Consider the following 13148-nt stretch of genomic DNA (forward strand, 5'->3'; position numbering starts at 1 on the left):
TACTTGAGTACGGGAAGTGAGTACTTTTGGGATCTTAACACGTAACTTCATCCGTCTTTGCTGTTGCATTGCGATAACAAATAGTTACATTTGTGTAAAGTAATCAACAGGCTTTATGCCCAGTTGAGTAGGGAGGGAAATGTAATGCATACCCCTACGTTTAATCTTCTTCTAATATTTATCATAAAAACAAGGAAGCGATATAGAGACCTAGTAAACAAAAAGGGAGAAAAACAGCAGTGAGAGAAACAAATCAAGGGACTGGAGAGCAGGAAGAGGGAGAGCCAGAGGAGTTTTGGGAGTTTGGAGAGAGGGCATGTGATTGAAAGTGAGGGCTCTGACAAAGAGAGGGATATTCAAGAGGGTGAGGAAGATGAAGAAGAGGGTGAGGAGGATGAAGAAGAGAGTGAGGAGGAAGAAACATAAATGGGACAGAGAGAGGAACAGCAGCCAGAGGGACAGCAAGTGGATCCATGTGGATCAAGTACTGCACCATCAGGTTTGTGATGAAGAAGGTTCTTGCTATTTTCAAAGCAGTGCCATTACAATTTCATTGTAGGTCTACTGTGTGTCATCAAAACTGGAAACGTTTCAATACAACGTTTCATTTGCAGTGAACACTGTGTTGTCCAGCAGAAAGGCAACAGGGTGTTACTTTTTGACTATGATTTATACCATAGCAGTGCAAGCATTTTGCCCAGGTTTGATTTCCATCCACCGCAGTTGCACTTACAGGTTTTGAAGCCAGATAGCACAACAAGCACTTTACATATTACATATTTTACAATTTTATTGGTCCGTATTTTTGTATAGTAAGGCTGTGAAGTATATTTTTTGTTTCAGTTGCTCCAGTTTTTATGTGTGTTACTGTTATTCCCATTTTAATGGATTAAAAAACTTGACATGCCACTGAAGGTGTAAATTCACACACTTGCTTGTCATATGCTTTGTTAAACATCAACAGTCTGGTCATAGACTCAATGCTGACACAATTAGCAATTAGCAGAGGATGGTTTCGATCCATCGACCTCTGGGTTATGGGCCCAGCACGCTTCCGCTGCGCCACTGTGCTCTCGTGCTCTGTTTCACAATGCCGGTCGAGAATCTCTGATTCACATTTTATGGGAAGGACCAAGGTTCCAACAGCTTAAGGGGGTGCAAAGTTAAACATTTGGTAGACCTTGCCACTATCTTTTATGTGAGCTTCCTGATTACTCACACATTGATTTTTCACATGTAACACTTGTGATTGGCTGGTGTTTTAAAAACAGGGAATTGTGAGTACAGATATAAACATCAGTAAGGAGTCTACCAAGTTTCCTCTTATCATTTTAGTTTGGACACCCAGTGAGGAGTACCGTGATGGTTTGGACTGGGTCGACTAGGGTTTTCTGCTGCTCTCGAGCAGACGGCTGTACTCACTCTGGTTTCTCTTCATAACACACAAGTCTTTCGCCTTTTACTAAAGACTTCCTTGGAGGGGAACGCTGATGAGTTGAAACTATTTTTGGTGAGCTTTGCTGTTTGGCCGAGCCTTTTGTACTTGCTTTTGCTTACCTTTGCTTTTACTTATCAGCTCTGATTTTATCCCACCCAGAAAAGAGATTTTGGACCTGGAATGAGCCATCTTTTATTTCCTGTGGAGGTCCAAGTGGGAACGAGTGCAAAGAAGAGTGATGAAGAAGCCAAAGGAGAAAGGAGGGAAAGGAGTGCCGGACCTGTTATTGTTTTTAGGGAGCAGATTTACAGCTATACACATAACAGCAGCCACGGCCCCATCCAGAAATCCTAAGACTGCAGCTATGGCACGGTTCTGGATGGGATCATACCTCAGAAGATTGAAGACCTTACCCTCTGATCTTAAAGTACCTGTTAGGGATGAGCGAGTACTGCATTATCTGTATCGGTATCTGTATCTGTGCTCGGACTGGGCGGGGCCTAACCCGGAAGTGGACAGAATTTAACCCGGAAGTGGGTCGGGTCGTCTTGAAATGGGGAACCCGGGACCTCTTGCACCCGTAGCGAGAATCATACCCCTAGACCAACGAGCCATGTAAAGAATATTATAATAGAATTTTTCTATCAAGCAAATGTGATCAGTCAGTGACTCGAAAGGCAATTGTTAAGTATTTTGTTTGCATGTGTGTTTTTATGGCTCCACTGACAGATTCAGCTGTCTGACTATAGGTTTCTTCAGCTTCAGGTTTGTTTTTAACTTTGGTTTGTAGTACTTACAGACTTAGTAACCAGTAGATTTCTGGTGAACGTGGGGTTCAGACATGCTGCTTGGTTTTAAATGCAACTCCCGTTGCATCTCTGCCATCGAAGATTTTTTTTTTTAACTGTCAGCTGCCCCCCCGCCCCCCGCCCCCTCTCTCTCTTTCTCCTCTCTCTCTCTCTCTTACTCACACCACACCCACACACACACATACACACAAACACACACACATACCGGGGGCCTGTTGCACGAAAGTAGAATAAAGATATCCAGGATAAGTGAAAAAGCGCAGCTTGACTTAGTGTGATCTGCTCATCGCGGCTTAATCGGTTGCACGTTGCCGAGCCAGGATGAACAGGTGGAGCTATGTCAAGCCAGGTGGAGATAGCTGGGATAAGTGCACGTTCACGGCTTTCTCAAATAGACCACATTATCGATCACAGATTTACTGATGCAGAGATGAGAAGACGCATGCGCCATATGCTTCACCCAATGAGCAGCAGCTTCTAATGGACAGTAACGAGGAGGGAAGAATATGGAAAAAGGGAAATACGGCTCTTATCAAACGGAGAGAAAAAGCCGACATAGCGGACCCCACTGAATGTGTGGGGGTTTAAAAATATAGCCTTTGCCACAAAAGAGAGCAGAGGGAACTAATGTTCCTCGGGAAATGGACCCTACGGACTTTAGGCTTAATTTCAAACCCTTATTCACAACGTGAGAACATGTTTTACAACCATGCACAAATCTCTAAGATATTCCTAATTCTTTGTACAATTAATGTTCATACAGAACAATCAGAAAGGGACAACTAGAAAAAGAAGTAAGTGACTTCAATACACGCTGTGAACATATATGTAAAACAATATTCATGTTTTTTATTCTCTGACAAGTGACCGCACCAAAATAAAAAGATTAAGAACCATTGTGGTGTTCCCGGTGTGATGAATGTAAACTACACTATACGTGCTGTATATAGACCACGTATTGGTCCGGTGATTTTGACTTATTGAGAAGGTTATGAAACCAATGTAAGCTGTAATAAAAAAACAATAGGCCTACATATTAAGGAGTATTAGAACAAACTACCCTTTATTAGAGAAGGACAAGCAACAAGAAATAATTCATGAATGTATTGGTCTCTGACCAGTCTGCCATTATATCATCTGGGAACATCGCTACATTAATATCGTCACACTTAATCTCCGGAGCGCGTCCTGTGTAAACCTGAAGCTGAGACCACGGACGCTGCGCTGCTCATCTCTACTTTTACAGAGAGAGTCGACACTGACGCGACTCGCAGGTCTGCCGGCAGGCAGCAGCCACCGGGCACCGGCCACACGCCAGGCGGCCTCGACATAGTACCGTCCCACCGGGAAAAGTCCCACTTTGCATCAGGGTGCCAGTGCAACCATTTCTAACATCTAAACAACTGTAGTAGGGTTTAAATCAAACTCGCAACAACAATAGTGACAAGTAGGCTAATGCATGTTAATAAAAATAAAGCAGAACACAGCATAAGACAACGCAATAACTGTTAAACACGTTTATTTCGGATCAGAGCCGCAGCTGATTTGACACATGAGACTCCAGGATTAATCTTAGCCTGGCTGTTAGCCTGCTCTGGACCAGGCTAGCCGCAAAGAATAAATCTCCATGGTTATGGGCTGGGGCTTAATTCAATCTGGTTTCGTGCAACCGAGTCAAAGCTAAATTCATCCAGGATAACTTGAATATCCCGGCTAATCCCTTATCCTAGTTTCGTACAACAGGCCCCTGGTGTGGAAATAAAATTTTAAAAAAATCACACTGATCCTAAAAAAATAAAGTTAAAAAAAGAAAGTTATATTGAGTATGAAAACTCTTGTTCATTACATTTTATTTCATAATTGCAACTGCATGGTTGTATTCATTGTTGCAAAACGTTCTGTATATAGTTTGTTTGTTACCATGACAACACCATTGATCTGAAGCTCGATGCTGTCATGTAAATAGTTTTCAAATCAGCAATAAAAATAACAATTTTTGATCAACTCATATCAATTGCATGCTTAAATAACATACGGTTAAAGCCCCGCACATTTCAAGAGAACCAGACCCACTTCCTGGTTAAATCTGACCACTTCGGTTTAGGCCCGCCCAGTCAGAGAACGGATCCGGATACAGATAATACATGTGGTAAACAGATACAGATACAGATACAGATAATGCTGTACTCGCTCATCCCTACAATATATACACACTAATATAGACACACTAATATATACATACTCTAAACAGAAACAATGTAGAGAGATGAGTGCAATGAAGAGTCCAATAAAAATTATTAAAATGTGGAACATGCAATGGGTACTGGGATAAATAGTATTAAGTTATTATATTATAATATAACCAGTATGAACATTATGAACAGTTCTGAAATAGGAAATGAGAATGATGAATATAATGGATAATAAGTGAGATATGAGAATGAGAATAATGAATAAATACTAAATAAATGGAATAATAGTGGAACCAGTAAACAGGTGCTGTAAAGACAGTGTTACTGGGTTATTGACCAGAACTGAACCTGACACTGTGGTTCAGTAGTCAGCTGTTCATCAGAGAGATGGCTTGTGGGTAGAAACTGTTCCTGAATCTGTGGTTTTGGCGAACAGTGCTCTGTAGCGCCTACCAGAGGGGAGAAGCTGGAACAGGTTGTGTCCGGGGTGAGATGGGTCTGTAGTGATGGTTCCTGCCCGTTTCCTGACTCTGGAGGTGTATAAGTCATGGACGGAGGGCAGGTTGGCACCGATGATCCTTTCTGCAGTCCTAACTGTCCGTTGTAGTCTGCTCCGGTCCTTTTTGGTGGCAGATCCAAACCAGACAGTGATGGACGTGCAGAGGACAGACTGGACGATGGTTGTGTAGTGTGGGTTTGTGAGTGTGTGTGTGTGTGTGTGTGTGTGTGTGTTGGGTGGGTGTGTTTTTTAACAAGTTTCTTTGGAAGTGTCATGAAGAAAGGAGTACTAGACTTCTTATTAACGAGTCAATCAAACGGCGTCTCGTTTCATCACCACACCCTGCAGCTCTGATATAATGATCTGTGTGACTGTGTGTTGTGTATGTTGTGTATGTGTCTGTTTGTGTGTATATGTGTATGTGTCTGTGTGTGTGTGTGTGTGTGTGTGTGCATATTTGTGTGCGTGTGTGTGCGTGTGTGTGTGTTATTTAACAAGTTTCGTTGTCATGTAGGCGTCCTGCCGCTCTGATCAAATAATAATTATCTGTGTGCGTGTGTGAGTTTGCGTGTGTGTGTGTGTATATGACTGCAGCTCTGATATAATGATGATTGAAATCTCTTCCCAGGAATCTCACATGGAAATATTATTATTAATAATCAGCAGCAGTGCAGTTGAAAGAGCTTTACATAAAACATCAAACACATTATTAAAAATATATAAAAACTTGTACATAATACAAAATTAAGAACAGTAAATAAAAGTTATAAAAAAATACAAAATAAAAAAAAAATCAACAAAACAGGTTGAATACCAGATTAAAAGAATAAAATTCAGAGTACAGTGCAAATAATTAAATAAGTGTTAAAATAAAAAATCAACACTTTTATTGATGTTTTTAACTTTGTCAAACACTTTTCTTGACGTTTTCAACACTAAACTTATTAACTATAGTTTTAGTTATTTTTTGAATTTATGATCAATAAACCTCATTTATAGGAAATTGTACCTAATGTTTGAGTTAGAAAAGCAGAAATTAGGAATTATTTAGACAAAAATTAAAGGAATGGATGTTGATGATAATCACAGACTGGAATATGTCAACTTTTACTCAATACTATTTCAAAAACACTTCAATTTGTTTTACAATGCTATGAAATTGAATAAGACCCAAAATGAATGAAAGTAGAGATTTGTACTTGGCAAAGAGTGTTGGAATCAATCATGTTATTTTGGGGAATTATAAAGAACATTGATATAGGACAACATGAAGACAACATGGGGACAACATGAAGACAACATGGGGACAACATGAAGGCAACATGGGGGCAACATGGGGCAACATGAGGGCAACATGAGGCATTTAAAAATAAAAAAGGGGTTAAATAAGATTCACATAGAGAAACAGAGACTCACACACACACACACCCTAACTACCTGTCAGATCCTGTCAGTATGAACCACAGAGTTTAACAAGCTTCTTGGGAAGTGTGAAGACTTGTATTACAGTTTTCCCAATTGTTTACACACAAATACTGGTACTTGAGACACAATGACCACAACATGTAACTCAGTCACCAACCCCCTGAACCAATTCTGCCAAACTACAAGCACAATTCCTGCTCTACAATCAGACTGCAGATCTGAAACACACTTTTTTCAAAACACTACACACAATTCTCTGCCTTTGGCACAATTTTCATGTAGAAAATTCTCTTGTCTTCACAAGGAACACACTGCCATTCAAATATGCACACTGACTCATCACAAGGGCAAACACCCGACACACAGCTTTACAGTTAGCAATCAGAGCTTTAGCATAAAACGGCAAAAGGTGAGCTCTTCTGTTTTGGAGGAATGGATGCCAATATTGGAAACAGAGTCAGAGCCAGAGGAGTGAGAGTAGTAGGAGGAGGTGGACGAGGAAGAGGAAGAGAAAGGACTGTAATCTGTAAAGACTGTAAAAAAAAAAAAAAAAAAAGAAAGAAAAAAAGAGTACAGCAGGTACACTGTAGAATATTGCAGTACTGCACAGTATTCCTACTTTGTATTCCTACACAGTATTTACAGTATTTTACTATTTGTTTGGCAGAACAACACAAGGTGGTTGGGAACGTCTTCTGTCTCTTTGACAGGAAACTGAACTCATGAATATGGTCCTAGAAAATAATGCCATACATAACACTACGGTAATACAAAGAAAAACAATGACATATTTCAAAATATTGATAGGATGAGCTCATCAACACTGGACCGTGTCTTGTGCAGAAATCATCTCAGGGTGAAGCAGGTCTACAGGGTGCCGTTTGAACGCAATTCAGAAAGAGTCAAAGAATTGCGATATTACTAACAAACAAATTATTTGGGACAACGGAAGTTTCCACCGGGCTGCTCTGGTTCATCACTGGTTCACTGCCCAACCAGGCTTTTTAGTTGTTTATCTCCCTCCATATCTCAATCCTATTGAGGATTTTTTTTTCTGCCTGGAGAGAGAAAGTGTATGACTGAAATCCACAAATGTCCCAAATGACAACGTACCTGAGCTGCTCTGGGCCATCTACCTGATCTGGTGGAATGAGTGTGTTGTGTAGGGTGTCCAGGAATGTGATCAGATGGGCGGTGTTGTAGGGGCCAAGGGTAGCGTGGTGATGCATGATGCTGTGGTGGGTAATTGCTGCACATATTGTGATGTTCCCTCCGCGCTGGCCAGGGACTTCAACAATGGCCCGCTGGTCGATGACATTCCTTTCCCTCTTTTGTCTTTTTGTGAGGTTGAACCCAACCTCATCAATGAAGATGAACTGGTGCTCCACTGCAGCCACCTCTAGCTCAAGGACTCTCTGAAACACACATGATCAGAAATAGACATGGAGTGGTCACTACTGTGAAGCACAATCATTATGATTACAATATTGAAATATGTATAATTTACTGTATACAGTGTTGAGAGTATGCATCAATTGTGGGACTCACTTGCACATAGTTATATCGCAATTCTTTGACCCTTTCTGAACTGCGTTCAAATGGCACCCTGTAGACCTGCTTCATCCTGAGATGATTTCTGTGCAAGATACAGTCAAGTGTTGATGAGCTCATTGAGTACTGTATTGATATGCAGTACTGCAATTTTATAGTGAGAGTAGATTTCTTACCTATTCTCATTTCGGAAAGTCCGGATGATGGATGCTACAGTGTACCTGCTCAGATTTGGCTGTACACTTTGCCCAGCCTCCCACATTGTTAGACCATGGTTGACCACATGATCAACCAAAGTGGCTCGGATCTCATCAGAGATTACGGTCCTTGGCCTTCCTCGTCCTCGTCCTTCCCATCTTCCTCCTCTTACTCTCACTCCTCTGGCTCTGCCTCTGTTTCCAATGTTGGCATCCATTGCTCCATTGAAGAGCTCACCTGTTGCCCTTTTATGCTAAAGCTCTGATTGCTAATTGGAAAACTGTGTGAGGGGTGTTTGCCCTTGTGATGGGTCAGTGTGCATATTTGAATGGCAGTGTGTTCCTTGAAACTTGTGCCAAAAGCAGAGAATTGTGTGTAGTGTTTTGAAAAAAAGAGCGTTTTAGAACTGCAATTTGAGTGTAAAGCAGGAATTGTGCTTGTAGTTTAGCAGAATTGGTTCAGGGGGTTAGTGAATGAGTTAGAATCGGATATTGTTAGGGAGTATAAGTAAGTCACATAGTTTCAGATTTATCTATCATATAATCAAGAATATAATAGAACTAATGGGAGACTTGGCATACAGCCCGATCCGGTTGGGGAGAGTTCTTGCCCGGCGGGCTGGAGCTCTCTTTACCTTGTCTCTCTTGGTTTTGCTGTAATAATAGTTTTAGACAGCTGGGGACTTATTTTGATACACTAGTTAGGGCATAGAATTGAATATTGTTGGGGAGTAGTAGTTAGTCACATAGTTTTCAGATTTATCTATCATATAATCGAGAATATAATAGAACTAAAGGGAGACTTGGCATACAGCCCGATCCGGTTGGGGGGAGTTCTGGCCTGACCGGGCTGGAGCTCTCTTTACCTCGTCTCTCTTGGTTTTGCTGTAATAATTTTAGACAGCTGGGGACTTATTTTGATACACTGAGCTCCTCTCTCCTCTATCTTTCCATCTTTTCATTTATGTGCATCCATGTCCCAGAAATGCTTGTTGCTAACCTAGCTCTGGGGAGTCATTCCCCGGAGTCCTTATGTTCTTTTTTCCCCAGCATGTTCCCTTGGATCAGAGAGGCTCCGAAATCAGGGTAGCAGCTGTCGTCATGGTCCCGCTCCATGTTCTGTGATGCCATGTTCAACTGCTACACTGCGGTGCCCTGCTACGTCCTGCTACGTCCTGCTACGTCCTGCTACGCCCTGCTACGTCCTGCAACGTCCTGCTGTGCCTTGTAATGCCGCACAGCGTCCTGCTATGCCATGAACTACTACAAAGAGCTGCTACAAACTACTAATTTTTTCTATTTTTGTTATTGCCACTCTTCATTCTAACCCCAACCGGTTGTCAGACACCGCCTACCAAGAGCCTGGGTCTGACCGAGGTTTCTGCCTAAAAGGAAGTTTTTCCTCGCCACTGTCGCACTGTTCCTTGCTCTGGAGGAAACTAGAACTGTTGGGTCCTTGTAAATTCTGTAAAGTGTCTTGAGATAACTCTTGTTATGAATTGATACTATAAATAAAATTGAATTGAATTGAATTGAAGTTACATGTTGAGGTCATTGTGTCTCAAGTACCAACATTTGTGTGTAAACAATTGAGAAAAACTGTAAAAGACAATAAGTTATCTGGGGCTGACGGTTTATCGTCCGAATTTTATAAACTGTTTTCCCTGCAAATGGCGCCCTTCTTGTTGCAGGAATTTAATGAAAGCATATCAACCAATACCTTACCTTGGAGTCTGACTCAAGGTTTGATTACTTTAATCCCTAAACCACGCAAGGATTTACTTTATATGATAATTGGCGTCCAATTTGTCTTTTAAATAATGATTATAAAATATTGGCCATGATCTTTGCTAAAAGAATAAAAAATGTATGAAACTCTATAATTGATACACAATCAGGTTTTATGCCCACAGGCATATCTCCAACAACATTAGACTAGTCTTAGATCTAGTGACTATTCATACTTAATTTCAGAAGACAGCTTTGTTCTTTTCCTAGATTTTTTCAAGGCTTTTGATTCAGTTGAGCATCATTTTCTCTATCATTCTCTGAGGAAGTTTGGCTTTAGAGATTTCTTCTGTAATGCAATCAAAACTCTCTACAATAATGCAAATTGTTCCATTAAGCTTAAAAACGGGTCCATGCCCAGATTTGAAATTAAGTGTGTAATGAGGCAGGGATGCCCTATATCACCCTACCTTTTCTTGCTTGCAGCCCAACTGTTATGTGAACACATCAAATGTAGTCCATTGCAGGGTGTTTCCATTGCTAATAAGACAATTATTTTAAGTCAACTGTGAATTACTAGCACTTAAAGATTGTGATGTTGACTTAATCACTAATATCCCTGTGAAAAACAGTATTAATTACTTAGGACTTGTTATTGATAAAAATGAACTCCAAAGATGCAAGATTAATTTCACTCCAATTGTTGAAAAAACCAAAAAGAAATTCAATCTTTGGCTGTTACATGACTTATCATCAAAAAGGCAGGATTCTACTCTCGAAGGCTGAAGGTATATCAAGATTAACATACGCTGCACTATCTTTATATGTAGATCAACAAATGTGTAAAACGATAGACAAAGTCTTATATGATTTTGTGTGGAAAAACCGCACTCACTGTCTGAGAAAGTCTGTTCTAATGAATGAGTACAGTAAGGGTGGCCTCAGTTTCTAAATTTTACTACCTTGAATAACACCTTCAAAATTAATTGGATTAAACGTTACTTAAATTGTCCAACTTCCTTGTGGAATTTTATTCCCTATTATGTCTTCTCTTCAATAGGTGGTCTCCAATTTTTGTTGATATGCACCCATAATATTGACAGAATTCCAGGTCTCTTCTGAAGTCCATGATCATCTCCACAGTCTTGAGCGTGTTGAGCTCAAGGTTGTTCTGACTGCACCAGAGAGCCAGCTGATCCACCTCCCGTCTGCAAGCCAACTCATCATCGTCCCGGATGAGGTCGATGACCGTTGTGTCGTCAGCGAACTTCAGGAGGACAACATGAGGACAACATGAGGACAACATGAGGACAACATGAGGACAACATGAGGGCAACATGAAGACAACATGAAGACAACATGAGGGCAACATGAGGACAACATGGGGACAACATGAGGCTAATTTTAGGCATTTAAAAATAAAAAAGGGGTTAAATAAATTTCACATAGAGAAACAGAGACTCACACACACACACACACACACCCTAACTACCTGTCAGATCCTGTCAGTATGAACCACAGAGTTTAACAAGCTTCTTTGGAAGTGTCATGAAGACTTGTATTATTTATGTGTGTGTGTGAGTGTGTGAGTGTGTGTGTGTGTGTGTGAGCGTGTTTTTTAACAAGTTTCTTTGGAAGTGTCATGAAGAAAGGAGTTACTAGACTTCTTATTAACGAGTCAATCAAACGGCGTCTCGTTTCATCACCACACCCTGCAGCTCTGATATAATGATCTGTGTGACTGTGTGTGTGTGTGTATGCGTGTGTATGTGTCTGTTTGTGTGTATGTGTATATGTGTATGTGTCTGTGTGTATGTGTGCCGATTTGTGTGTGTGTGTGCGTGTGTGTGTGTGTGTGTGCACATTTGTGTGTGTGTGTGTGTTATTTAACAAGTTTCGTTGTCATGTTGGCGTCCTGCCGCTCTGATAAAATATATAATTATCTGTGTGCGTGTGTGTGCGTGTGTGTGTGTTATTTAACAAGTTTCGTTGTCATGTAGGCGTCCTGCCGCTCTGATCAAATATATAATTATCTGTGTGCGTGTGTGAGTTTGCGTGTGTGTGTGTGTATATGACTGCAGCTCTGATATAATGATGATTGAAATCTCTTCCCAGGAATCTCACATGGAAATATTATTATTAATAATCAGCAGCAGTGCAGTTCAAAGAGCTTTACGTAAAACATCAAACACATTATTAAAAATTATATAAAAACTTGTACATATTACAAAATTAAGAACAGTAAATAGAGAGTACAGAGCAAATAATTAAATAAGTGTTAAAATAAAAAATCAACACTTTTATTGATGTTTTTAACTTTGTCAAATTTAACACTTTTCTTGACGTTTTCAACACTACGTAACACTAAACTTATTAACTATACACTGTTAGACTTTGCTGTAATTTCTACAGTTACTTTCCACAAAATGCCCAGTAAAATACCATAATTTTCTTTTCCGGTTAATTACTGTAATAAACATTGCATTATGGGTCGCAACATTTAATTTACAGTGCTTTACTGTATTTTTTTAATTTGCGGTAGTCTGCTGTAAAACAACAGCAGTAGTGCTACTGTAGTTGAATAAGACAGACTTAAATAAAATATTTAGTTTATGTTATAGAATCATAAAAATGAAATGGAAAAATAAAATATCTCTATAAAATTAAATTATTTCATTTTATAGAGATATTTGACATCTTATTTATTATGCTTTTAGCAGTGAAGGTAATTTAACAAACAAGAAAGGGATTACGGATATAAATTCTTGACCGCCATTTTTGACTTTCTGATCTCACAACTTCAAAAGAATAGCGGGTAGATACTTCAAAGGTGTTGAAAGAAGTAGCGGCTCGAGACATCAAAGGAGGACCGGTTTGGTCCATGCGCACCAGAGTCCGGTCACACACACTACTCAGAGAGAGCTGGAGCAGCGTTAAGGTAAGATCAATCTTTAATAATTCTGTCATATTAAAATCTCTGCTGATAAGCCTTCGCAAGCGGTGACGTTAGCTTACCGACCTGTGTCATAGCTAGGCTAGAGCTAGCTGTTAACTAGCTTCCCCGAAGGAAACATTGGGCGTTTCTCAATCTGTGTTCTTCTATGGACTTGTGTTCTTGTGTTCTTGTGAAACGTCATGTTTGGTGGCCGAAGTACTGACCCAATACACAAGTTAGCATTTCGCCAAGAACAGTTAAAATCCCCGGATGTGATCTCGACACGCCCATTTTACCAAGGATACATCGGATGGTGACTTGTGTGAACTTGGCCGGGCCGGTATCCCTGCATTCAATTCGTGTGTAAAGCGCTT

General features: G+C 40.3%; 1 non-coding gene across 1 annotated transcript; it reads left to right on the forward strand.

Moving 5' to 3' along the window:
* Positions 1 to 1418: 1418 nt before the first annotated feature.
* On the forward strand, positions 1419 to 1535 carry LOC116677453 (U5 spliceosomal RNA). The gene has a single exon (XR_004328986.1). It is a non-coding gene; the product is annotated as a U5 spliceosomal RNA (small nuclear RNA).
* Positions 1536 to 13148: the final 11613 nt, after the last annotated feature.

The sequence above is a fragment of the Etheostoma spectabile genome, unplaced genomic scaffold (genome assembly GCF_008692095.1).
Source record: "Etheostoma spectabile isolate EspeVRDwgs_2016 unplaced genomic scaffold, UIUC_Espe_1.0 scaffold00005105, whole genome shotgun sequence".
NCBI lineage: Eukaryota > Metazoa > Chordata > Actinopteri > Perciformes > Percidae > Etheostoma > Etheostoma spectabile.